A 25,172-nucleotide genomic window follows, 5' to 3' on the forward strand; every position below is an offset into this window, starting at 1 on the left:
AAAAATTATTAGTGATGTGATAATGGTTTATAGGATTATAAGATTGTGGAGCTATATAACTGTATTATTTTTTAAATTCTTTTCTTTTTAAATTTTTATTTATTCTCTTTTGTTGCCTTTGTTATCTTATTGTTATAGTTATTATTGTTGTTGCTGATGTCACTGTTGTTGGATAGGACAGAGAGAAATGGAGAGAGGAGGGGATGATAGAGAGGGGGAGACAAAGATAAGACACCTGCAGACCTGCTTCACTGCCTGTGAAGTGACTCCCCTGCAGGTGGGGAGCCAGGGGCTCAAACTGAGAACCTTACACCGGTCCTTGCTTCACACCACGTGTGCTTAACCAGCTGTGCCACCACCCGACTCCCACCTGCATTTTTCTTTTCTTTATCCCTGGCCCCTCCCAGTGTCTTCTCTCCCATTCATGAAGTTTCTTCTTTCATGGGTATTTTTTAACCTTTCCTGTGTTTGGCAACTTGTTCTTATCAACTAGGAGTTCCTTTTTTTTTATTTAATTATGAACGACAATTCCGTTGGATAAGAGGGGTACAATTCCACACAATTCCCACTACCAGAGTTCTGCATCCCATCCCCTCCATTAGAAGTTTCCTATTATTTATTCCTCTGGGAGTATGGGCCCAATATTGTTATGGGGTGCAGGAGGTGGGAGTTCTGGCTTCTGTAATTGCTTCTCTGCTGGACATGGATATTGGCAGGTGGATTTATACCCCCAGCCTGTCTCTCTCTTTCCCTAGTGAGGCAGGGCTCTGGGCAGGTGGGGCTTCAGGATGCATTGGTGAGGTCATCTGCCCAGGGAAGTCAGGTTGGTATCATGATAGCATCTGTAGCTTGGTGGCTGAAAAACATTAAGATATAAAGTAGAACAAGTTGTTTAATAATGAGGGACCTAAAGGTAAGAATAGCACAAATGAGATCTAGGGTCTCCATTTTGGAAGAAGCTAGGAAGTCTATTTTAGTTATATTCCAAAGGGGACATGACTTTACTCATTCTTGTTTGAGCCTGACAGCTAACATGCAGATGGGCTAAAGGTATTGTCAGGGGAGATGTTGTCAGAGTTGGGAATAGGACCAGAAAGCTGGATCAGGGAAGATAGTAGCTCCCAAATATGGGAAAAGTATATAAATATTATTAACTGTAAACCCCAGTGCTCTGATCTGGGGCCCATGTTCAACACAGGAGCCTGTGTAACCTCTGCATTCTTGTAAGTCTAAAATGTTCCATAGTCATAGGAACATTTTAGGCTGCACTCATTATAAGACTTGTCTTCCTCAAGTGGGAGAGCATGTTGACTTTGTCTCCCTTCAGAGAGCGGGGCAGTTTCTACCACTCCTGCTTTACAGTGAGGCAAGGTCCTGTAGGGACCCACAAGCAGGTCCACGACGCAGTTCCTGATAGAGATGATCACCAATGGTGGAGAGAGGGATCTGTTAGAGGTCTAGGCCCATGATGCCTATGTAGGAATCCCAGGATCCCCTCAGTAGGGCCCCAGATGATAAGGTGGCCTGGTAATGACCAAGAGAGCCATCACTGAAGTACACACGTCTCTTGTCCTTATCCAGCTTTTTTTGGACTGAAAGCTCTAAGAGTAATGTTTTTTTTTTCCTCCAGGGTTATTGCTGGGTTTGGTGCCTGTACCATGAATACACTGCTCCTGGAGGCCATTCCCCCCCCTTTTGTTGCCCTTGTTGTTGTAACCTCATTGTGGTTATTATTATTACCACTGTTGATGTTGTTCGGTGTTGGATAGGACAGAGAGAAATGGAGAGAGGAGGGGAAGACAGAGAGGGGGAGAGAAAGACAGACACCTGCAGACCTGCTTCACCACCTGTGAAGCTACTCCCCTGCAGGTGGGGAGCGGGGAGCTCGAACCGGGATCCTTATGCCGGTCCTTACGCTTTGTGCCACGTGCGCTTAACCCACTGCACCACTGCCTGACCCCAAGAGTAATGTCTTTAAATCATCTAGATAAAATAATAACTTATAAAGGAAACAACTTACACTGAAATCATTATTTAAACACCAGGTATAAACTGAGATATAGTAATGTATGTGCCTCTATTTGAATACATTCAATAAGGTCTAACAGCAAGTGGAATAATGACTATAATTTGTAGTAATAATGAGCATAAATGATATCTTGAGTTATCCACAGACACAGCAATGGTATAGAGAGATATCCATTATTTCTTTGCTGGCAGTCCTGCTAATACCGTTATGTGTTTGTAACTGAAGAATCTGCTAGAATTGACCTATAAATTGGTGAAAATAACGATACTGTATCTTTTCACTCCAAATTCACAGATTTCCTGGATTCTCTTGGGTGTGGGAGGACTGGGGAGGGGGGTCTGTGGAGTCCCTGCAGTTCATACCGTGTGAGGGGCCTCAGCTGCTTCCCTCCAGCCTGGAGACAGGGTGCAGATGGATGTTAGGGGGATATTCTATGTCCTTACTGCTTGTATAAACTTCTTGTACATCAGAAACGTCTCTGTGTGGGTATTTCCTGGGTCTTCCGAGGTGCGTCTGTGGGTGTGATCTAATACTGCCATTGCTGGCATGGCCTTGGTTGTCAAGGGCCACAGCCAGAAGCTGCCTTGAGTCACCAGAATAATTCCTCTGGCGAAACTCATGGAAAGGAGATGCAGGCAGTGTCCCCACACCACTGCCACTGGGTCATCTATCCTAGGTCCGCATAACTCAGAAACTCCCCCTTTGCATATTAAAAAATCTTAAAACTACAAATATAATATTGAATGTAAAAATAAATATTTGAGACTAATAGAAATGGCAACCAGTTATAATAATTAAAATAAAAATCACACAATCCAGTTACACAGGCTCCTGTGGTGAATATGGGCCCCAGATCAAATTGATGGGGTTTACAGTTAATAATATTTATATACTTTTCCCATATTTGGGAGCTACTCTCTTCCCTGATCCAGTTTTCTAGTCCTATTCCCAACTCTGTCACCATCTCCCCCAGACAATACCTTTAGCGCACCTGCATGTTAGCTGTCAGACTCAAACAAGAATGAGTAAAGTCACGGGCCCCTTGGAATATAAAATAGACTTCCTAGCTTCTTCTAAAATGAAAACCCTAAATCTCATCTGCTCTATTCTTACCTTTAGGTTCCTGATTACTGAACAACTTGTTCTGCTTTGTATCTTAATATTTTTCAGCCACCAAGCTACAGATGCTACCATGACACCAGCCTGACTTCCCTGGGCAGACGACCTCACCAAGGTGTCCTGGAACCCCACTTCCCCAGAGCACTGCCCCATTAGGGAAATCAGAAACAGTCTGGGGTGTGGATCAGCCTACCAATACTCATGTCCAGCAAAGAAGCAATTACAGAAGCTAGCCAGACCTCTCACCTTCTGCATCTTATAGAGATCTTATTATGTATTCTACCCAGTGAGCCACCACCACCCACCCCAGATTTTTGTTGTTGTTGAGTTTTTAAAGTTTATTGGACCCTCACACTCCCCACTATTGAAAAGGTCATTTGAATTTCCAGAACTGGGACTAGGGAGGCAATTCAGTGGTAGAGTATATGCTTTGCATGTATGGGGTTTAGAATTATTGTTAAACTTGGGGAACCTTCTGTAAACTGTAAGGTCTTCGGACATTTTAGGCTTTCTTATATGGTGGCCCATCCTTATGCTTTGAGCTTTAGCCAATAGCCAGTTTGTCATCCTGGTCATCGCATATGTGAACTGTGACAGAAGAAAGCTACCTTTTGAACAGGCAATGGGGAGAACTCACCTTTACTTGCAGTCCCAGGCATCTGGTTTGCAGAAAAATTTTCCTCAGGCTATGTTTCAAATCCAGTTTCTCCTCCACCTTCTACATGGTCCTCTGATAAGCCCTTTGGCCTTGAACCTTGGGAGAAGGCTGCCGGTGAGTCAACGCTGTGGGTGGTGAGAGTATTCTTAGAAGTCATTCCTATACTCAGTCTTTCAGTGCGACTTGGCTAAACCCCAAAGTGACCTTAAACCATAACTCTCCACACCCAGCTGCATGCTGACCAGTTTGTGTCCCCTTGGACCGTCTGTGGTTGCCTCAGCTGCTCCCAGACCCTAAGGAAATATGACAGAGGGGACATCACACTGGAAAGAGGCAGTGCTTTAATAGATTTCAAAAAATAATAATAATAGTAAATTTCCTTTAGAAAGATTATGAGAACATGTCAACCTAAGAATACTTTGTCCAGCCCTCCTGGGAACTTGCAAGCAACCCATGTGAGTGAGTTTATTTAGCTTCACAGGGACCAGCCCTGTTCCAGCTGTAGATGACAAAATAATGATAATTTCCAATTGGATGTGAAAACAAGAGACTAACTGGCGGACATACCAGAAGTCAGAAGAGGGGTGAGCTAGAAGTCCGCTGGGGACCCAGGCTCTTCCTGCCTTTCCTCTCTGTCCTCCCCAGAGTCTGCGGGGTTTGACACATCAACTCCCTTCTTTACAACAGAGACTTTCTCATGGAGTCTCACTCCCCCAGTCTGGGTTTTTCGTGAGCCCTGAGCCATCACAGACCAGGCCGTCTGGGTTATGGTCAAGCCCCATCAAGCCCAGCCCTGCAGATTTTCTGTGCAAACTGAACCTTCAGAGCTGCACTCTGGCATTGTTTCATTAAGGAGGCCTGCTGGGCCCAGGCCTGTGCTGAAAACTAGAGTCAGAAGGTTCTCAGCCTCCACACAGGGGCTAGTGCAGAAACGAGAAAGAAGACCACTGAGCTCCAGCAAAAAAGAGAGAGCATGAGCTTTCAACATAAAGTAGGAGCCCTAGAAAGCCATGGCTGGGCTCACCTACAAGGGAACAAGGTGAAAGAGAAGGCGATGTGTGGAGAAAAAGAACCAAGGGAGCAAAGGCCCCGTGGAAGCAGAGGAGGGAGGGGCCCACAGGCACTGTGCGTGCGGAGTGGTGCACAGTGTGATGGTGCTGGGAAGGCCGTGCATGCGGCATGCTGCCTCCCCACCTGGGTTTTCTCCTTAAGGTGAAAGTGCTGGTAGCATTTAATCTACTGAGTGCTTTCTTGGGACAGGCAGACTCATTACCCTTTTTGATTCCTCCATGACCAACAAGGAAGGGAGGCCCAGAGGGGTCAAGTAATATCCTCAGGGTAACAGGACTAGTTAGAGGCAGCGCTGGGGCCTAAACCCCAGCACACTCTGCCTCTAGAAGCTGCCCTGTTAAAAGTCACCTCACTGCATAGTCTACTAGCAGCTTGGCAGCCATGTGATGGGTGATCCAAACAATTCAAACCAAAATAGCCTATACCTGCCCCCACACCAAGGGAAAGGCAAGAGGTTTCCTAGCGTTAGGTATGTATTTACAGAAACCAACATATGACAGGATCTGCATTTGAGAGAGTTAGGGCAAATGTCAAACAGAAGACAGTCTTGGACTGAAGAGCTCTTTCTCATGCTCCGTTCACCAGAATGAGGCTACTGCCCACCCTGCCAGGGAAAATGCATGAACAGACCTAGTTCAATAATCAGTAAACATCTATAGGACACAGAATGACTAACTAAGTGCCTCGAAAATACTGTACTACCAATTCCTTTCTTTTTTATTTTTTAGCTTAATCACTAACTCCTAACCAAGACTTAAAGCAGGGTGGGGCAGAGATAATCCAGTGGTTATGCAAAGAGACTCTCATAGCCTCACTGCTAGGCCACCAAGGTATAGATCTTCTCCTGAGTTTCCTGGTTAGATCTCTGTCCCCTGGTGTCAGCACAGGGCTTCCCCCCCCCACCCCCCTGCTCCATATTCTGAGGGCAGTAGCAATGGAGACTCACAGTTGCATTTGGTGAGTCTTAGGGAGTCCTCTCCTCCCTTCAGCCATCTTTTTGTGGGTGAAACAGACTGGAGGTGGTATCTCAACTGGCAAACTTCCGGACTGTTACCAGCCACTTAATCTCTCCCTAGGCTCCTCTCTGTCCATGAGCCACATGTGTTTGCACTCACCGGTGATTTGGTGGGTTCCTGAGGTTGTTCTAGTCCTGTCTTGTGGTCCCAGGTGGTCTCCTTTGGTATTCCTAGTTGACCCGGGAAAGGAGAGAAGAGGAGAAGAGAGGAAAGGAGAGGAGAGGAGAGGAGAGGAGAGGAGAGGAGAGGAGAGGAGAGAAACACAGCTGCTGCTGCTCCATAGCCCCGCCTCCTCTTTTTATTTTTTTACTGTGTTTAAATATATATAACATATAACTGATCATTTCAAGCATCCTCAAGTGTGTACAGATCTCTGGCACTAAGTCTGTTCACACCACTGTGCAGCCATCCATCTTGCCCAGTTTTCTCATTTCCCCCCAACTGAAAGCCTATTAAACACAGATTCCTGTTCTCTGGGGTACCTAGCTGGAGTAATCCAACTCACCAGTTCCTTTTCAGGCACATGCCACTTTGTACATTCCATCTCTTACCCAGGAGGGAAGTGGGCACGCAAGAACTGGCACTTTGATTCATTGATTCTCTCACACTCATTCATTCCAGCTAGCGTGCCTAAGTGAACCACAGAATAATTGCCTTCTGTTGCTCGGTATAAAATATAGGAGACAGGAAAAACATAAAAACGTCTCAGTAACTCCTGAGCTACATTTTTCACAGGGCTGTGGGAGGGCTGGCAATGAGGAGAAAGGATGTATTTTTGAAAGGATAAAGCCCCCCTTATTATAGTATTACACAAAATTCCTGCTGCGACTGTTTCCTTCAGGAAAACTCGAGGCGGGGCTGGCACCGGTGGTGCTGCTTAGCCAACAATGAAGACATTCTCGAGTTCTGTTTTCAAAGCCAAAAACAAGCTCCAGGAGGATGAGGAAATATCACCATAAAAGTCTGGGATGACGAAGGCATCCTGGAGACCACATTGATCCAGCTTCTTCTTCTTTTTTTTTTCTTTATGAAAAGCTTTATTAGAATCACCAAACAAGTAAATGTAGTAAAACTCAAGGTTAGCTTAGACCCCACTAAAATCCTAGGTGTATTTCCTCCCTAACTTGAGGTCAGACCCAATAAATCTAATACCAGTATGGATATAACAAAGGACACTCAACACTTTAACAACTGGGATAGACCAAGCTTGTCAAGTAAACAAGGAACTACAAAAACTGAAAATGGGCAAGAGACTGTCTCACTTAATGATGGCCTTCTTGGTCACTGCCAGGCCACCCCACCTGGGGCCCTAGTCAGGGAATCCTAGTTTCCCCCATAGACTCAATGGGCCTAGACCTCTAATAGACCCTTCTCTCCACCATCACTGGTCACTCCCATCAGGAACGTCATTATAAAGCCTTCTTGTGATCTTCATCAGGTCTGTACCCTCACTATGAACAACAATGGTAGGGACTGTCCCACTCTCTGAAGAGAGGCTGTGTCCATCCTACTCTGTCACTGAAGGAAGAAAACTGGTCCTGAAATGAGTGCAACCTAGAATAATGTTCTGTGGTCATGGACTTCCAATAGACTAACAGGGACTCGGAGGTTATACAGGCTCCTGTGCTAAATACGGACAGCTGTGGGCCCTGGATCACACAGACGTGATCCAGCTTTAATCTGTATGCCTGTCTCAAGGCACAGGGGCCCAGCCCCACCCTCCCAAGTGCGCAAGGAAGAGCCTAGCCTGTGGTGAACGCTCCTTAAGCTCCCACTGGCTAGCAGACCCTAGTCCATTGGAAGCACTAAAGGTCAGGAACTAGTGTTACCTATTTCCTCGTGTTGATGTGGTGCAGAAGAACTGACATCAGTCCTTTGCTTTCCCGGACAAGGACACAGTTGCGGGGGAACCCAGCTTCTCTACGTGAGCCTGAGGTCAGCTTTTCTCCACCTCTGTGCTGCTCACAGAGGGTGGCTGTCTGTCTTGTTAAGGCGGGAAGGAGGCCATCGCGTGCCTTACTGGGTAGTTAACGACGTCCCTGGCCTCCCTTGTTAGGTGCTGGTCCTATCGCCCCATCTACACCCAGGTTGTCGATGACTGTCCAGATCACCTCCAGTCATGGTCATCTAGATGCCCCCTGAGAGGTGAGGCCATCAGACATAGAAAGATAAATAAATAAATAAATAAATAAATAAATTTTATTTGAGGGGGAGGGTGGACATTCGGTTTCTGGGGGCGGGTGGGTGGGAGGGGACACAGTCTTTTGGTGGCAGGAATGGTGTCTATATACATTCCTATTAAATTGTAGTCATATAAATCACTACTTAATTAATATGAGAGAGGAAAAATTGATCGTATGTCTCGAACTTTTTAAAGCACAGACTGAGTCTTTTTAATACATAGGCTGAGTCTTTGATATGTTGACGCTCTCAAAAGCCTAGACCAGGGAGAACAGAAGCAACCGGTGGTGCAGCTATATACAAGATGTTGTGTATGATACAGCAAATCCTAACAAAGGGACTTTTCAAAGTTAACCAATTACCAAATAAAGTGATGATAACAATAACTACCCATTGTCTTCTTGAACCCTAAGACAATAGGAACCTCACATTTCCACTATAGAGCCTATATTTCCCCCAATCACATTTCCACTATAGAGCCTATATTTCCCCCAATCTTAGGGTGGGGCGCACTTTCCTTCATGCCTCTCTCAATTCATATCAAATAATATTGCATCCGCCGATCACAACCTAATCAACGCAACGAGTGCCACCTCAGCATGGTTCACTTCAGACTGTGACCAGAGACTTCAGGTGTGGAATGACAACCCTTCAGCTTCATTACTCGGATGAGACCTTTCCTTTCATAGTATTCTCTAATTCCATTCCAGGTGGTTCACTTCCTAACAAAGTCCCAAAACCTAGATATAGTCCTTGTCCCCTGAGATAGAGCATATATTCACACGTATCCATAAACTAGGGCAAAATATATACCTGAAAGCAAAAGTACACAGTAGTCTGCAGTGAGTAACCCCCAACACTTCATCTTCACTATTCCAGCCTTTAGGTCCATAATTGTTCAACAGTTTGTTTGGCTTTGTATGTTAACTCTCTTTTCAGCCACCAGGTTCCAGATGCTAGCATGATGCTGACCAGACTTCCCTGGACAGACAACCCCACCAATGTGTCCTGGAGCTCCACTTCCCCAGAGCCCCACCCTACTAGGGAAAGAGAGAGGCAGGATGGGAGTATGGATCGACCTGTCAACGCCCATGTTCAGTGGGGAAGCAATTACAGAAGCCAGACCTTCCACCTTCTGCACCCCACAATGACCTTCAGTCCATACTCCCAGAGGGATAAAGAATAGGAAAGCTATCAGGGGAGGGGAGGGGATATAGAGATCTGGTGGTGGGAACTGTGTGGAGTTGTACCCCTCCTATCCTACGGTTTTGTTAATGTCTCCTTTTTAAAATAAATAAATACATAAATAAAAATAAATAAATAAACAAATATGTCTAGTATTCATTTAGCAGGCATCGAGCCCCAGAAATAACCTTGGCAGCAATCAAAATAAAAATAGAAAAGTATTTATTATCCATCTGACATTCAAATGAACAGGGCATCTTGTGTTTTTATCTGAGAAGCAAGATTATTGCCAGCTGAGAAGCACTGATCTTTGGATAGTCAACTGTTCTGGGTTAATCAGGACTGCCTTGGCTTTAGCACCACAAATCCAGCATCCCGGAAACCCCTCTGTCCTGGGGAAACAGAAGAACTTCCTGCAGTCTCTTGTGATGGTATCAGCTCCCATACTTCCACATCCCTGGGGAGAGGCTGGTGCTTTCAACAGAAAAGTCCTCACCACAACGCAGACAGAGGCTCTCCGTGGGAATTGCTAAATGGTCTGACTTTTGCTGAATTGGTCATTCACAAGTACAACCAAAACACTACCAATATTTCAAGCCAGACTTCAAAGGGGCCTATTGATCGTGACTGCCTCAGAGTAGATAATTTCTTCCCAGAAAACGAAGCCATCCATATCCTGCCTATTTGATCTCACATAATCCGGTACCCAGAGCTAATGGGACTTCCCCATCAGCTAGTGAGACAATTTTTAAATCTGCTTTTGTTTTCCTATAAAACCTCAAAATTGACTCTCTCTCTCTCTCTCTCTCTCTCTCTCTCTCTCTCTCTGTGTGTGTGTGTGTGTGTGTGTGTGTGTGTGTGTGTGTGTGTGAGCTTCTGTTGCCTTAATTCAAAATTGCATTGACAGGTCTCTCACTGTCTCCTGGGCTGTCACTGGATCACATCATTTTTGGCTTTTTCCTGTCATTTTATATTGGGCAAGGGACATGGGGGAGCAGTGTCTCAGAAGATACACAGACCTCTTAGCCTTCTCTCTCTCTCTTATTTATTTCTTTATTGGGGATTTAATATTTTATAATCAACAGTAAATACAATAGTTTGTACACGCTTAAGACTTCCCAGTTTTCCACATAACAATTCAACCCCCACTAGGTCCTCCTCTGCCATCGTGTTCCAGGACCTGAGCCCTCCCTTCCCATCCCAGAGTCTTTTCCTTTGGTGCAGTACTCCAGCTCCAGTCCAAGTTCTGCTTAGTGTTTTCTCTTCTGATCTTGTTCTTCAACTTCTGTCAATGAGCGATATCATTCCATATTCATCCTTCGGTTTCTGACTTATCTCATTTCACATGATTCCTTCAAGCTCCATCCAAGAAGGGCTGAAAATGGTGAAATCATCCTTCTTAATAGCTGAGTAGTTTTCCAGTGTGTATATAGACCACAACTTAATAAGCCACTCATCTTTTGTTGGACACCTGGGTTGCTTCCTGGTTTTAAGACATAAGCTTTCTTTCTTTTTAAAATATTTTTATCTTTATTTATTTACTGAATAGAGACAGCCAGAAAGCAAGAGGGAAGGGGTGATATAGAGGGAGGCAGAGAGAAAAAGAGACAGCCACGGCACTGCTTCACCAATCACAAAGTCTCCCCCCTGCAGGTGGGGACTGGGGCTCAAACCCCGGTCCTTGTGTACTGTAATATGTACGCTCAGCTAGGTGCGCCACCACCGGGCCCCTCCCCCCCCATTTTTCTTTTTATCATTTTGTTTAGTTTTTCCCACTGAACTCTGAACTTACATCAATACCGAAAAGAAATCCACCTTGGGTTTCTTGAACTATCAGATTCCCAGTCACTGTGATGGTCACCTTACAACAGTGTCAACTGATAGTCTATGGATACAGAATTAAAGTTCTCTCCAACAGCCTGGAAATGAGGCCTCTTCCCAGAAAAATAAACTGGAAAGGTTCACATACAATGACTATGACTAATTTGGTAAATGTGCTACAAAGCTGTCTGGAAACATCTCATAATTGCTGTCGGGACATCTGGACATGGACCCTGACAAGCAAGCAGCAACATGTCACAGTGGTGTACAGGAGAAGCTTGACCACACCAGAGCTGGGAGGGTGGGTAGATGCTGGATGCTGGGCACCGCACTGCCCACTGGCACCTTGGAGTCAGTCTTGGCACCAAGTACTGACATCATGAGACTTGGCAAGTAATGCTAATCAGGACTCTTTCCCCTTAGAGCCGTTTATTAAACATTTACTAGTTGGCCATTGCATGGAAGTATAATTACTACCTAGAGATCACATCAGTGGGGTTTAGCCATGTCTGGGAAAAGACACACGACTAGCATTGAAACAGGAGCCCTGAGACTGTGCCGTCCTCGCAGGAGCACTCTACACCCAGGGAGATCAGCGCCCCCAGCCAAGTGTCAGTGGGCCTCTCTCTGCTAATCAGCGCCAAGCTCCCTCCAGGACTTTTCCAAACACTGGATTACAATGTTGGTCAGTTCTATTCCTCATTATAAATGAACAAATCAGCCTTTCAGACTTACACATCCATCTTGGCAGCTGCAATGCCTCCCCGTCCAGTGGTTAGTTACACGTCAGGTGTTGGGAGGAGTCCTGGGTTTGAACCTCAGCTCTGCTAATTGCTGTATTTATCATCTGGCGTGTGTTGATCTTGGTGGCCTCACTCTCCTCCATTCTCCTGAGAGAAGCTCAGCCCAGAGTTCTCCAGCTCCTCACCTCCAGCAGCCCACGCTGGTTGTGGCCTGCTCTAAGTCGTTAGTTTGCTTTTACTTCCAGCTTTTACCCACCAGCTAAATTTGATGATGCTTGAAGATGAAGACAGTGCTTTATATGACTCTCTTATTCCCAGAAAGACCTGCCCTTGTGCTGCCTGTGTAGCAGGTGCCTGATATAGACTCATTAAACAGTCAGTCAATTAGGAAGATTCTTGGAGGGGCTCCAGGTAGAGCACAAGGTGGGTTTTAAACCAACCCATTAAAAATGCCAAGCACATGCACACATATGCACATAAACACACACACTCACACACACAGGCTTCTCCTCATGTCTTGATGGTCAAGACTAAGTCACATACCCTGCAGTGAATCAGTTACGAAGTCCAGCTGGACCCCCTGCCATCAGAGACTTCACTGTTGTTTCCCCATGTGTATAGGCTCTCCCACAAAAATAGGGTGAGTACCCGAGCCTCAGAGTGGAAGGAATAGTTTTACTTTCCCTCTTCTGTCAATTTGGTAAAATGATATCCATATATGTTTTAACCCCTGGAGTGTTTAATAGAAAGAGTTATAGCAGAGGCTGTCGGTACCCTGACGGTGTGTCTTGCACAATATGATTAAGTATGCGCCAGTCAACCCCAAGCCCCAGCGTCTCCACCTCTGGATTGGAGTCCTCTGTCCAAGCCTGGAAAGGCCCCTGGGCAACAAGCCAGAAGCACCAAGATGTGTCAAGCCCTAGTCCTCAGGACACATGGCTATTCCAGTGCCCTCACTCCTGGGTGTAGGGAGAACTTGGTTATGTGTGCTCTAAACTGGTGCCCAAGTTTCCTGAACTTAGGCTCAGCTCCAGGCTTGAGCCTAAGTTCACTCATTTCACTCCCCTACTGCTGCTCTCCTCACCTCCTAGAATGCTCATCTCTGAAAAACGCAAGCTACAAGTTCACATTAGACACACAGCCTTGGCTCCCTTGGCATTTAAGAAAAGAGATACCAAGACTGTGCACCAAGCATTCCTCCCGAATATTCCACATCAAAGTGTCTGACATCAACTAGGTAGACCCTCGAGCACACTCCCTGTAAAGGCAAAGGTAACAAGATGGTCTGGTGTTTAGAGTTCAGGCTTGGCCTTCCATTTCCTTTCCTAAAGAAGCTACAATCTCCTACTACAAGAGAGATGCTCTCTTACAGACAAACACCAATGGGGAGGGTTTCCAGAGGAAGCCAAGGAGAGAAGGAACAAAGAAAGCTAAAGTTCTCTAAAATATCTAGAAATGCTTCTGGTCTTCCTAAGAGATTTTCAGTTTTTAAGATGATGCCACATTAGCGAATCTAGATTTTCTTTATTATTTTTTTAATGGAGAGTTTGTCCATGTGACTATCTTTAAACTGTCCATACACAGGGGGGTCAGGCAGTGGTGGCACACACGGTTAAGAGTACATAGTAATAAGTGTAAGGACCCTTGCAAGGATCTGGGTTCGAGTCTCCAGTTCTCCGCCTGCAGGGGGGATGCTTCATGAGCAGTGAAGCAGGTCTGCAAGTGTCTTTCTTTCTCTTTCTCTAGCTACCTCTCCCTCTCAATTTCTCTTTGTCCTATCTAGTAAAATAGGGGAAAAAATGGTCCCCAGGAGCAGTGGATTTGTAGTGCCAGCACCGAGCCCCAGCAATAACCCTGGAGGCAAAAATAAATAAAATAAAATATAAATAAATAAAATAAAGTGTCCACACACTATAACTACACAGATAAACCCAGTGACATTTTATTCAAGCTGCAGCTACCTCTGGCTTGGAGAGCAAAGATCACTTGTGGCCACTTCTCCCTGTCCAGAACTTTCCCTGAGACAATCCTGATTACAGACCTTAACCCCTGACCACAAATCCTTAGGGCAAAGGCAGGTTTCCTAATGTGGAGCACAGCTTAGAGCAGCAATCCAGCACGCACATCATGCCATGCAGAGCAGCTCCGTTGGGCACTGGGCCTTCCATGATCGGTGGCCACCATTTTTTTTCTTTTTTCTGTAGCAGCATGTTATTCAAAGTCACACTGAGGAGATCAGGACGGGCTAGAAATAGCCACCCTTTGGTACAGCTCTGATGTTTCTGGCAAATGATGTAAATCAGGTCAGATTTTGGTGCTCCTGAGACTAAAACTCACTCTTGTCGTTCAGGGCAGATTATGAGATTATGCATATGGGGCTAGGGACCAACAGAGGCAGGAGTTTGTAGCGATACATTAACATTCCAAAATGAAAGTGAATTCTGGCTGTTTCCCTAGCTCACACCTCACCAGCTATCATCAGTGGAGGCTGAGATAGAACTCAAGAAGACCCCGCTTACTGGAGCTTGGATTGGCCTAGAGTCCTGTGACTATCACAGGACTGTATTATCACGGGGATTAGAGAAAGAGGTCCCCTGTTAAGCCAGAAATTAATGGAAAACAATGGGTAAATCAGCCAAAAAAAGTGGCCAAGACAGTCCTTGAAGAACCATAGCAAAGCTTAGAGACTCTATGAAGCCAGTAATGTCGAGCCTCAGTCTACGAACAAGATAGGGGAAGGAGAACTGGACATTCCTATTTAGGACCAGCCTAGGCATGAAAGACCAGCACAGGTCAGCCTAGCTTGGACAGATAAGCACTAGCCGTACTGGACTTGCTTCCAGAAGGTTCCAATGAAATGGAACATTCGTAACCTGAACACACAAACTCTCTATGCAAAAGGATTAGGTCATCAGAAGACTAAAGCCAGGCCAGGCCAGGCCTCAAGGGATGGTAGAATGATTTCTTCTGCTTCAGCCACTGTTAATGGCTTATATTTAAGGTGTGTTCTCTCTCTCTCTCTCTCTCTCTTTTGCCCATGATGCAATCTCTTACCAATCAATTATTAAAAAGCTAAGTGACTTTTGTGTCTAAGCTATCTTCTCTGCACAGAAAGACATAATTCAGAAACTACACAACTTGGGCTTGATTATTACACATCTGGGATTCAGAAGACCTTAGTTCTCAAGTTCTTTGTTCAAATCCTGAACTGCAGAGCACAGAGCACAAGTCTTTACACTAGAACAGAGAAGGACATAGACACAGACCAGGCTAATAGGGCCATGTCACCTGGCCAGCATTCATGAGGGCCAAGGCTTCTGGTGAAAGTACCTCTACAATGTCAGTAATCACAGTCCCAATTCATAAACAAGACATGTTTTGGTAAATGTAGGTAAATCCCATGAGGGTGTAATCAAAATATGGGAATTTTTTGCAATCCTGTGCCTCTTTTTCCTCCAATAAAACTGAGGAGTCTCTAGGGATAAGAAAACAAAAACTGGCCTGAGGCTTATAGTTAAGAGGATATGACAACCCCTTGCTGGGAGTAGTCATGGTGCTACATTCTTGTGGCTTTGATTGGACCAAGTCAGAGCCTACAAATAAATACCTTTGTACTGATAAGGGCCCAGACCCCTGACTGCACAGAACTGGTCAGTGGGGGCTGGGGACTGAGCAGTGAAGCTGAAGCTCAGCAGTGAGTCACCTTTTCTCTCACTGTCATGCAACAACAACAACAAAAAGCATGCCCCAAGTGACTTTTTCTTTCTTGTTTTCTGTCCACTCAATGTATGATTATGTCTGTGCTATGATGTCTGTCCCTTGGCTGTGCCCACCTCTCTCCCTTGCTAAACATAGTTCCTGCAGAACTCCTCAATGTGTAAGGGCTGTTCCACCCTCCTAACGCCACTCAGCGTTAAGACTAGACCCTTACTCCCCTTTTGGGAAGTATGTTGTACAGCCAAGTCTGATTAGCCATGGTTCCCAGTGTCTAAGTGACCTCTTCCACCGTAAAGTTCTTTTCTATCCAACCAGTCCTGTGATTTCATTTGATGTTATTTTATCTTATTGTATTTGTTTATGGTAATAACATAAGTGAATTCTGACTGCCTAGTTGACATCTCATCAGTTGTCATTAGTGGAAGTTGAGATAGAGATCGAGAAGACCCTCACTACAGGTGCCTGCACTAGTCTAGAGTCCTGTGACCAGCTGTGTTGTCATAGGGATGAGAGTATAAGCAGTCTCCTGTTGTTGTTTTTTCTTTTAAAAATAATTATTTTATTATATTATATGTTTTATATAGATTTATTTATTTTCTTTTTTTAATGTATATTTATAAAAAGGAAACACAGACAAAACACATAGGATAAGAGGGGGTTTTTGTTTGTTTTTTAATGCCACCGGGGTTGTTGCTGGGGCTCAGTGTCTACATGACAAACCACTGCTCCTGGTGACCTTTTTTTTCTTATTATTTATTTTTCTTTCTTTTTAAAAGAAAGACTCTGCTGGGTGCACCATAGGTCACCTCCTGTGAGTTCATTTTTATTATTATTATTTATTTTCCCTTTTGTTGCCCTTGGTGGTTTTTTTATTGTTGTAGAAGTTATTATTATTGTTGTTGTTGATGCCATTGTTGTTGGATAAGACTGAGAGAAATGGAGAGAGGATGGGAAGATAGAGAGGGGGAGAGAAAGATAGACTTCTGCAGACTGGCTTCACCGCCTGTGAAGCGATTCCCCTGCAGGTGGGGAGCTGGGGGCTCAAACCCGGATCCTTACGCCAGTCCTTGAGCTTGGCGCCAAGTGCATTTAACCTGCTGCGCTACCGCCCAACTCCCACAAGTTCATTTTTTATGACAGGGCATATCCACCAAGGAATCTAGAAATACCCTGGAGGCGGAGGGATAACAGGTATCAGTTTAGGAATTTTGCATAAATTATTTCACTTAATCAGGAAAGCCTCAGAAGGAACCCGGGTATATATTCTTGGTGCTTCATCATGGCCCCTTCCCTGACCAATGATTTGGGTCCATCTTCTGGGGAGTTGCCCCCTACTCTTAGACCTCCCCCACCCCTGGCTTGCCCCTCTCAAGTGGAGACACATTGAAGCTACAGAATAAACTCCCCCTTCTGGAGGGCAGGGCAGGCAACTGGTGCCAGCCTCGACTTTCTTTTGTTGTTTTCTTATTATTCTTATTATTTTATTAGCAACTGAATATAATTTACAAAATTTCAAGATAGTAGAGGTACAACTCTGCTCCATCCCCACCACCACAGCTCTGTGTCCCCACTCCCTCCACTGGAAGCTACAGAGTTCTCCCAAGCTTGCAGACATGGGTCAACTATTATTTCTACAACTATCCGTCTATATTTATATATTTGCCCTTTTTTACTGATGTCCCCATCTTTTCTTCCTTTCTAAGTCACACATACACTACACCTATCACTACATCCAAATGTCCTTCCCTTCTTCCTCTTCTCTCTCTGGGTCCTGATGGAGTTGGAGTTCAGAACCCTCTTGTCATCTTCCCCGTCATTTCTCCCCCACTTGGAATATGGACTAAAATTCTTTTTGGAGTGCAGAAGGTAGGAGTTCTGGCTTCTTTAATTGCTTCTCTATTGGACATGCGTATTGGTAGGTGGATCCATACCCCTAGCCTGTTTCTATCTTCCCCTAGTCATGTAGGACTCTGGAGAGGTGAGGTTCCAGGACATATTGGTTGGGCCATCTGCCCAAGGAAGTCAGGATAGAATCATGGTAGCAACTGCAACTTGATGTCTAAAAGGTGGCAAGGTAGAAATCCAGTCAAAATGATTAATGAAAAGGAGCCAAAAAGTAGGAATAGAGCAGATGAGAACAGGGACCTTAGAGTGGAAAGAAGTATGGATGTCTATTTTAGGTATGTTCCTAGGGGCCTATGAATATCATAGTTTTTACTTGAATTTAAAACTAACATGGAGTTGGACAAAAGTATTGTCTGAGAAGATGGTGTCAGAGTTGAGAAAAAAAAAACAGAAAGTTTAATTAGGGCAGAGAGTAGCTCTGGATCTTGAAAAAAATATCCATGAATAAAATTAACTGTTTACCCCATCAACCTGACCTAGGGCATATATATGTATATATTTCTACTTAGTACAGGAGTCTGAGTGACTTCTGAGTCCCTGACAGTCTGAGCTCACAGTTCATGGCCACAGCTGGGAACATTCCAGGCTTCACTCCTTTCAGGCCCTGTCTTCTGTGAGGGGCAGCGTAGGCTGACCCAACCTCCCTTCAGAGAGTGGGGCAGTCCCTACCATTGCTGTTCCACAGAGAGGGCAAGGTCCTGGAGAGAACCAGCCTCAACTCTTCACAAAGGGAATTGGAAAGTGAGTAAAGGCTCCTGCCCTCTAGGGGTGAATGGGGCACAGGTGGACCCTACACTTCTTGGTGCTTTCAGTCAAGTAGAGCTCCCACTGTGCGAAACAGAGCTTGATAAGACATCCTCAGGGTGGTGGCCCCCTCCCTTCCCTGTACTGAGTCTTTTTTTTTACATTCTGGGATTACTTTGCAAAGGAATACCCTCCACCCACTTCTTTAGCTTCTTCTTCTTCTAGCGTTTGCCCTTCTTCCATAGCCAGTCAACAGCGTCAGGTTGAGCCTGATGTAAAGTTTCAAGACCTCTTTTGAATCTGGAGAGGTGGCTCAGCTCTGCTCACAGGGAGACACAAGCCAAGGAAGAGAGCATTCGTTATGGCAGAGATGTCAGGCTTCTGCAGATCATTGCTTTACAATGAGTATTTGTTGGGAGTCCCGCAGTAGCTCAAAGCGCTGGGACCAATGTAAGAATCCCGTTTCGAGCCCCCAGCTCCCCACCAGGGAAGTCCCCCCAGGGGAGTCCCCGTTCAAGTCCCGATTCGAGCCCCGGCTCCCCACCTGCAGGGGAGTCACTTCACAGGCAGTGAAGCAGGCCTGCAGGTGTCTATCTTTCTCTCTCCCTCTGTCTCCATTTCTCTCTGTCTTATCTAACAATGACAACAACAATAATAACTACTACAACAATAAAAAAGGAAACAAAAGTGAAAATAAACAAATAAATATATTTTTTAAAAAGAATATAATGAGTATTTGTTGTTAACCCACTAAATTAATAAAGGGAATGACTTGGAGACAAATCTCTGAATATAAGAAAGTGGAGTCCTTAAAGGACAGCAGAAAAAAGACATCATACCAGCTGTGCCCTGCTCCTGAGGATCTGAGGGTCTCCTGACATGCTATGCTTGTAGCAGCAACTCACCTTGTCTCTTCCCCCCCCCCCCCCAGTAAGAGCTGAAGCTTTGGGGAGGCAGGGGAGACTACTCCTCTCTCCTCCACAGACCACATGCTTGAGGACCAAGAGGATCAGTGACCCCAGTGAGCCTTTGGAATCTGTTCCTAAAATTATGCTAATACTCACCCTCCACTCTCATACCAGAGCAATTGTGGCAGACTGAGGCGAAAGACTGTATCTGCAGATGACTCCATCTGGAATATGGGCAGGGGTTTGAGTAGTGGGTGCAGGGAGCTCTCTAGTGCACTGTCCCACCCCCTCCCCAAAGACACAGACATGAGACCTAGCAGCCCCCACAGCAGGCCTGAGTTTGACAGAGGATGGTGATGACACAGGGGCCACCCATTATCTGGCACTACTCACAAGATATCCTCGGAGGCTCCCAGAAATACCTTGAGATGGGACTTGCGAGAATGGCATTCATTAATACATTAACAATTAATGTGACATAATTTGTTTTTGTGAAAGGTTAGCCTTGGGGGCGGTGAGTTGCTGTGCTCTAACTTAAAGGAAGACACTTAGAGGTCAGTGCACAGCCCATCAGAGAACCTGTGGCCAGTTTCTGAAAACAGGCTGTCTAGACTAGAAGTTCCGCTTGGCCATGTGCTAAGTATGTGCCAAGAATACATCTACAATATATTTGGTTTTTTTTGGTTGCTAACTGGGGATGATGTTAGTAATTTCTGAGAGATTCATCCCAAGAATTAAGTGAGATTTTGCTCCTTTTTTTTTTTAACTTAAATGTATTTTTATTAGTGATGTGCAAAATTATAAGATAGTAAGGATATAATTCTACACCACACCCACCTCCAAAGCCCCCATCTCCCTCCAAGAGTAATACCATAGTTCTCCCAAGGTCATAGATATTAGTTGACTATAATATATATATATATATATATATATATTATAGTCAACTAATATCAATACATATTTTTTCTTTACAAGTTCATGTGTTTTAATTCTACTTATGAGTGAAATCATCCTATATTTGTCCTTCACTTCCTTATGTACAGCACTAAGCATGACCACTTCCAACCTCATCCATTTAGTCCAAAAGAAAACAATAGTCTTTTTTTTTTTAACTTCTGAGTAGTACTCCACTAGTGTATGCTCCATGACTTTTTTTTTTTTTTGTATTTATAAGACCCAGATTAGTGCTTTTCATTCCATTGTTAAAGGCTCCTTCCCCAACTAAGTACTCCTCATAGGATTTCCCCCCCCCCCAGTATTTTAAACTCTTAATCCGGAAAATGAAAAGGTACACACTAGTGAAGCTCATGGGCCACTTGGGCAAGAATAGCTGACCCCATGTGGGAGCTGACGCCCATTTTATTCACTTCTAAGGGCTCACTTTCATTTGTTTAAGTCACACTTAGACCTATTACAACTTCGGGGCTTCCTTCCTTTATTTGCCTGCCTCTCAGATAAGGGAAAAAGCACCTGACCTCCTTAGGTGAAGCAACTCCCCTGCAGGTGGGGAGCCGGAGGCTCAAACCGGGCTCCTAACTGGTCCTTGCACTTTGCGCCACGTGCACTTAACCTGCTGTGCTACAGCCTGACTCCCGTCATCTTCCTTCCTAACATTTCCTTCTATAGGAGTATGGACCAAAATTCTTTTTGGGGGTGCAGAGGCAAGGAGTTCTGGCTTCTGTAATTGCTTCTCTGCCGGACTTTGATATAGACAGTTCTTTTTTTTTTTTCTTTAAAAACAGAGTTGCTATAATCTTCTTATAATGACTATACCTGAAATGAATATGCTTCATTCGCTTTCAAGATGTTTTTCTAGTGACATCAAAGTTCTGCGCCACCCCCAACAATAGCCACCTTAGTCCAACAGATTTTCTTTAGAAACAAAACTGGGGCCTCGTAGTAGGATACCAGGTTGAGCACACCAGGTATCATCTGTGAGGACCTGGGTTTGAGCTCTCACTCCCCACCTGCAGGGGGGAAGAAGCTTCATGAGTGGTGAAGCAGGCCTACAAGTTTCTCTCTCTCTCTTCCCTTCCCTTCTCAATTTCTAGCTGTCTTATCAGTTTTAAAAAAAGAAAGAAAGAAAGGGAAAATGGCTGCTAGGTCTACTGGATTCCGCATGCAGGCACACAGCCTCAGTGATAAGCCTGGTGGCAAAAATAATAAATAAATGAATAAATAAATAAGTACTGACAGAACTATTATAAAATGTAGGAATTCTAAGGATCTAGAACAGGCAAAATAACTCTGAAAAATATTGGACTACCAGAGTGACATGATTTCAAAATTTATAAATGTACCTTTATCAAGACAAGGATATACTGTCATGAAGTTAGAAAAGAAAACTGGAATAGAGGATTCAGAGATGTGGTCTGAGAGGTGGCTCAGTGGACAAAGCATTGGACTCTCAAGCATGAGGTCCTTACTTCAATTCCGGGCAGCACATGTACCAGAGTGATGTCTGTTTCTTTCTCTCTCTCCTATCTTTCTCTTAAATAAATAAATAAAATCTTTAAGGAGAGAGAGAGAGTTCAGAGATATACTTACTTGCATGAAACTTTTTAAATAAATGTACACAAACAATTGAGTGGAGGAAAGACTGTCTGTGTCGGTAAATGGGACTGATGTAACTTACTATATGTAAAAACCGTGAATTTCTGTCCATATACAAAAGCTAACCCTAAGAACATCATAAGCTTAATGTAAAATTGCAAAAGAAAACTAAAGATCCATATAAAAACAAATTGGTAAGTCGTACATGATCAAAGTTACTTTTTGCTCTTTGAAGTATTAAGGAATAAGAAATTAAGAGGATGAGTTAGAACAAAATGACACACCACACACTAGAAAATACTTGGTAGCTATGTACCTGATAATGAACTTACACTTCCAATATATAAAAAGCGCTCAGAGCTCAATGTTAAGAATGTTTTCGGGAGTTGGGCGGGTTAAGCACAAGTGGCTCGAAGCTCAAGGACCGGTGGAAGGATCCAGGTTCGAGCCCCTGGCTCCCCACCTACAGGGGAGTCGCTTCACAAGCCGTGAAGCAGGTCTGCAGGTGTCTGTCTTTCTCTTCCCCTCTCTGTCTTCCCCTCCTCTCTCCATTTCTCTCTGTCCTATCCAACAACGACAACATCAATAATAACTACAACAATAAAACAACAAGGGCAACCAAAGGGAATAAATAAATAAATATATATTTTTAAAAAGAATGTTTTGGGGGAGCGGTAGAGCAGTAGGTTAAGTGTAGTGGCTCGAAGTGCAAGGACTGGTGCAAGGATTCCCGGTTTGGGCCACTGGCTCCCCACCTGCGGGGGTGGGGGTAGGGTCACTTCACAAACGGTAAAGCAAGTCTGCAGGTGTCTTTCTCTCCCCTTTTCTATCTTACCCTCCTCTCTCGATTTTTCTCTGTCCTGTCCAATAACAACAACAGCAATAACAATAATAACAACAAGGGCAACAAAAATGGGGGGAAATGGCCTCTAGGAGCAGTGGATTTGTAGTGCAGGCACCAAGCCCCAGCAATTACCCTGGAGGCAAAAAAAGAATGATTTTTGTAGACATACATGCTGGGCACTATTAGAAACACCCCTTTCATGTTAAAGTTGTATGTAAATTAACTTCATGTGGAATTTTTTTTTTCTTTATTGGGGGATTAATGTTTTACATTAGACAGTAAATACAATAGTTTGTACATAACATTTCTCAGTTTTCCACATAACAATACAACCCCCACTAGGTCCTCTGTCATCCTTTTTGGAGCTGTACTCTCCCCCCCACCCCCCAGTCTTTTACTTTGGTGAAATACACCAACTTTAAAAATTTTTTTTCCCTTTTGTTGCCCTTGTTTTTTGTTGTTGTTGTTGTTGTTATAGTTATTATTGTTTTTTTTTTTATTTAAGAAAGGATTAATTAACAAAACCATAGGGTAGGAGGGGTACAACTCCACACAATTCCCACCGCCCAATCTCCATATCCCACCCCCTCCCCCAATAGCTTTCCCATTCTCTATCCCTCTGGGAGCATGGACCCAGGGTCATTGAGGGTTGCAGAAGGTAGAAGGTCTGGCTTCTGTAATTGCTTCCTCGCTGAACATGGGCGTTGACTGGTCGGTCCATACTCCCAGTCTGCCTCTCTCTTTCCCTAGTAGGATGGGTCTCTGGGGAAGCTGAGCTCCAGGACACATTGGTGGGGTCTTCAATCCAGGGAAGTCTGGTCGGCATCCTGATGATACCTGGAACCTGGTGACTGAAAAGAGAGTTAACATACAAAGCCAAACAAATTGTTGAGCAATCATGGACCCAAAGCTTGGAAAAGTGGAGAGGAAGTATTAGGGAGGTACTCACTGCAAACTCTAGTATACTTCTGCTTTCTTACTTTGGTGCCATACTCCAAACTCAGTCAATTTCTGCTTTGCGTTTCTACTTCTTTTTTTTTTTTTTTTACATGCATAACATTCCCCAGATTCCCATTTAGCAATACAACCCCCACTATTTCATTCATCATTTTTCATGGACCTGTATTCTCCCCACCCACCCACCCACCCACCCCAGAGTCTTTTACTTTGGTGTAATACTCCAATTCCATTTCAGGTTCGACTTGTGTTTTCTTTTCTAATCTTGTTTTTCAACTTCGGCCTGAGAGTGAGATCATCCCATATTCATCCTTCTGTTTCTGACTTATTTCACTCAACATGATTTTTTCAAGGTCCATCCAAGATCGGCTGAAAACGGTGAAGTCACCATTTTTTACAGCTGAGTAGTATTCCATTGTGTATATATACCACAACTTGCTCTGAATGACTCTGAAAATGTCCAATAGTTCTAGGTTATCTATCTCTTCATTTAGCTCCCTTATGTCTTTACTGATTTTCTTCCTGGATGATCTGTCAAGTTGAGATAGTGGGGTGTTGAAGTCCCCTACTATGATTGTGTTACTGTTAATATATTGCTGTAGCTCTTTCAGTAGAAGTTTGATGTATTTAGATGGCTTCTCATTGGGTGCATAGATATTAATAATTGTTAAGTCCTCTTGATTGACTGATCCTCTGAGCATTAAGTAGTGTCCATTCCTATCTTTTTTAATCTTATCTATTTTAAAGTCTATCATGTCAGATATGAGAATAGCTGTTCCTGCCCTTTTTTGTGGGCCATTGGCTTGAATGATAGTTTTCCATCCTTTCACTTTAAGTCTGTGTTTGTCTTGTTGCATTAGGTGAGTTTCCTGTAGACAACATATTGTTGGGTTGTGTTTTCTGATCCATCTTCCTACTCTGTGTCTTTTAATAGGTGAATTCAGGCCATTCACATTTATTGATATCAAAGATTGAAGATATTTTAACGCCATTCTTGTAGAGTTTTAGAGTGTTTTGTTCTATTTGTGGTGGTCTGGTTGTTTATAGGAAACCTTTCAGAACTTCTTTCAAGGCAGGCTTGGTGATGGTTGCTTCCTTCAACTGTTGCTTGTCTGAGAAGGTTTTGATGCTTCCATCTAGTCTGAATGACAGTCTAGCAGGATATAGTATTCTTGGCTGAAAGCCTTTCTCATTGAGCACTTGATAGATATCCTGCCATTCTCTTCTGGCCTGTAGTGTTTGTATGGAGAAGTCTGCTGCTAATCTTATGGGTTTTCCTTTGTAGGTGACTCTTTGTTTTTCTCTTGCAGCCTTGAGGATCCTTTCTTTATTCTTATTCCTTTCCAATCTAAGTATGACATGTCTTGGTGTCTTTAGGTCTGGGTTAATTCTGTTTGGGACCCTCTGGGCTTCTTGAATCTTTATGTCTTTGGTGTTGTCTAGACTAGAGACAACATTTTCAGCTATTATGGCCTGGAGAACGCTTTCTTCCTCCCCTTCTCTTTCTTCCTCTGGTAAGCCAATAATGCGTATATTGTATATTGTTTCTTTTGAAGTCATCCCATAGGACTCTGTTGTTGTTTTCAGCATCTCTTAATCTCTTTTTGAGATCTCTTACTTCTTCTTTAGTTGTCTCTAATTCATCCTCAATCTTGCTAATTCTGTCTTCAGCCTCATTGATTCTGTTCTCTCTGCCCTCTACTGCTTTCTGGAGTTCATCT

General features: G+C 44.1%; 1 long non-coding RNA gene across 3 annotated transcripts in view; it reads right to left on the reverse strand.

Annotated features, from left to right (window-relative positions):
* Positions 1–496: 496 nt before the first annotated feature.
* Positions 497–25,172, reverse strand: part of LOC132535234 (uncharacterized) — a 55,661-nt gene continuing 30,985 nt past the window's right edge. The window contains exons 1-3 of one of the 3 annotated variants that reach the window (XR_009547010.1): positions 11,816–11,978; positions 3,786–3,902; positions 497–856 (exon numbers count right to left, since the gene is read on the reverse strand). This is a non-coding gene — a long non-coding RNA (uncharacterized LOC132535234). Of the gene's footprint in view, positions 857–3,785; positions 3,903–5,992; positions 6,082–11,815; positions 11,979–25,172 lie in introns of those variants that run through there. The other 2 variants (XR_009547009.1, XR_009547008.1) reach the window with 2 other exon arrangements.

The sequence above is a fragment of the Erinaceus europaeus genome, chromosome 21 (genome assembly GCF_950295315.1).
Source record: "Erinaceus europaeus chromosome 21, mEriEur2.1, whole genome shotgun sequence".
In the NCBI taxonomy this organism is placed as follows: Eukaryota; Metazoa; Chordata; class Mammalia; order Eulipotyphla; family Erinaceidae; genus Erinaceus; species Erinaceus europaeus.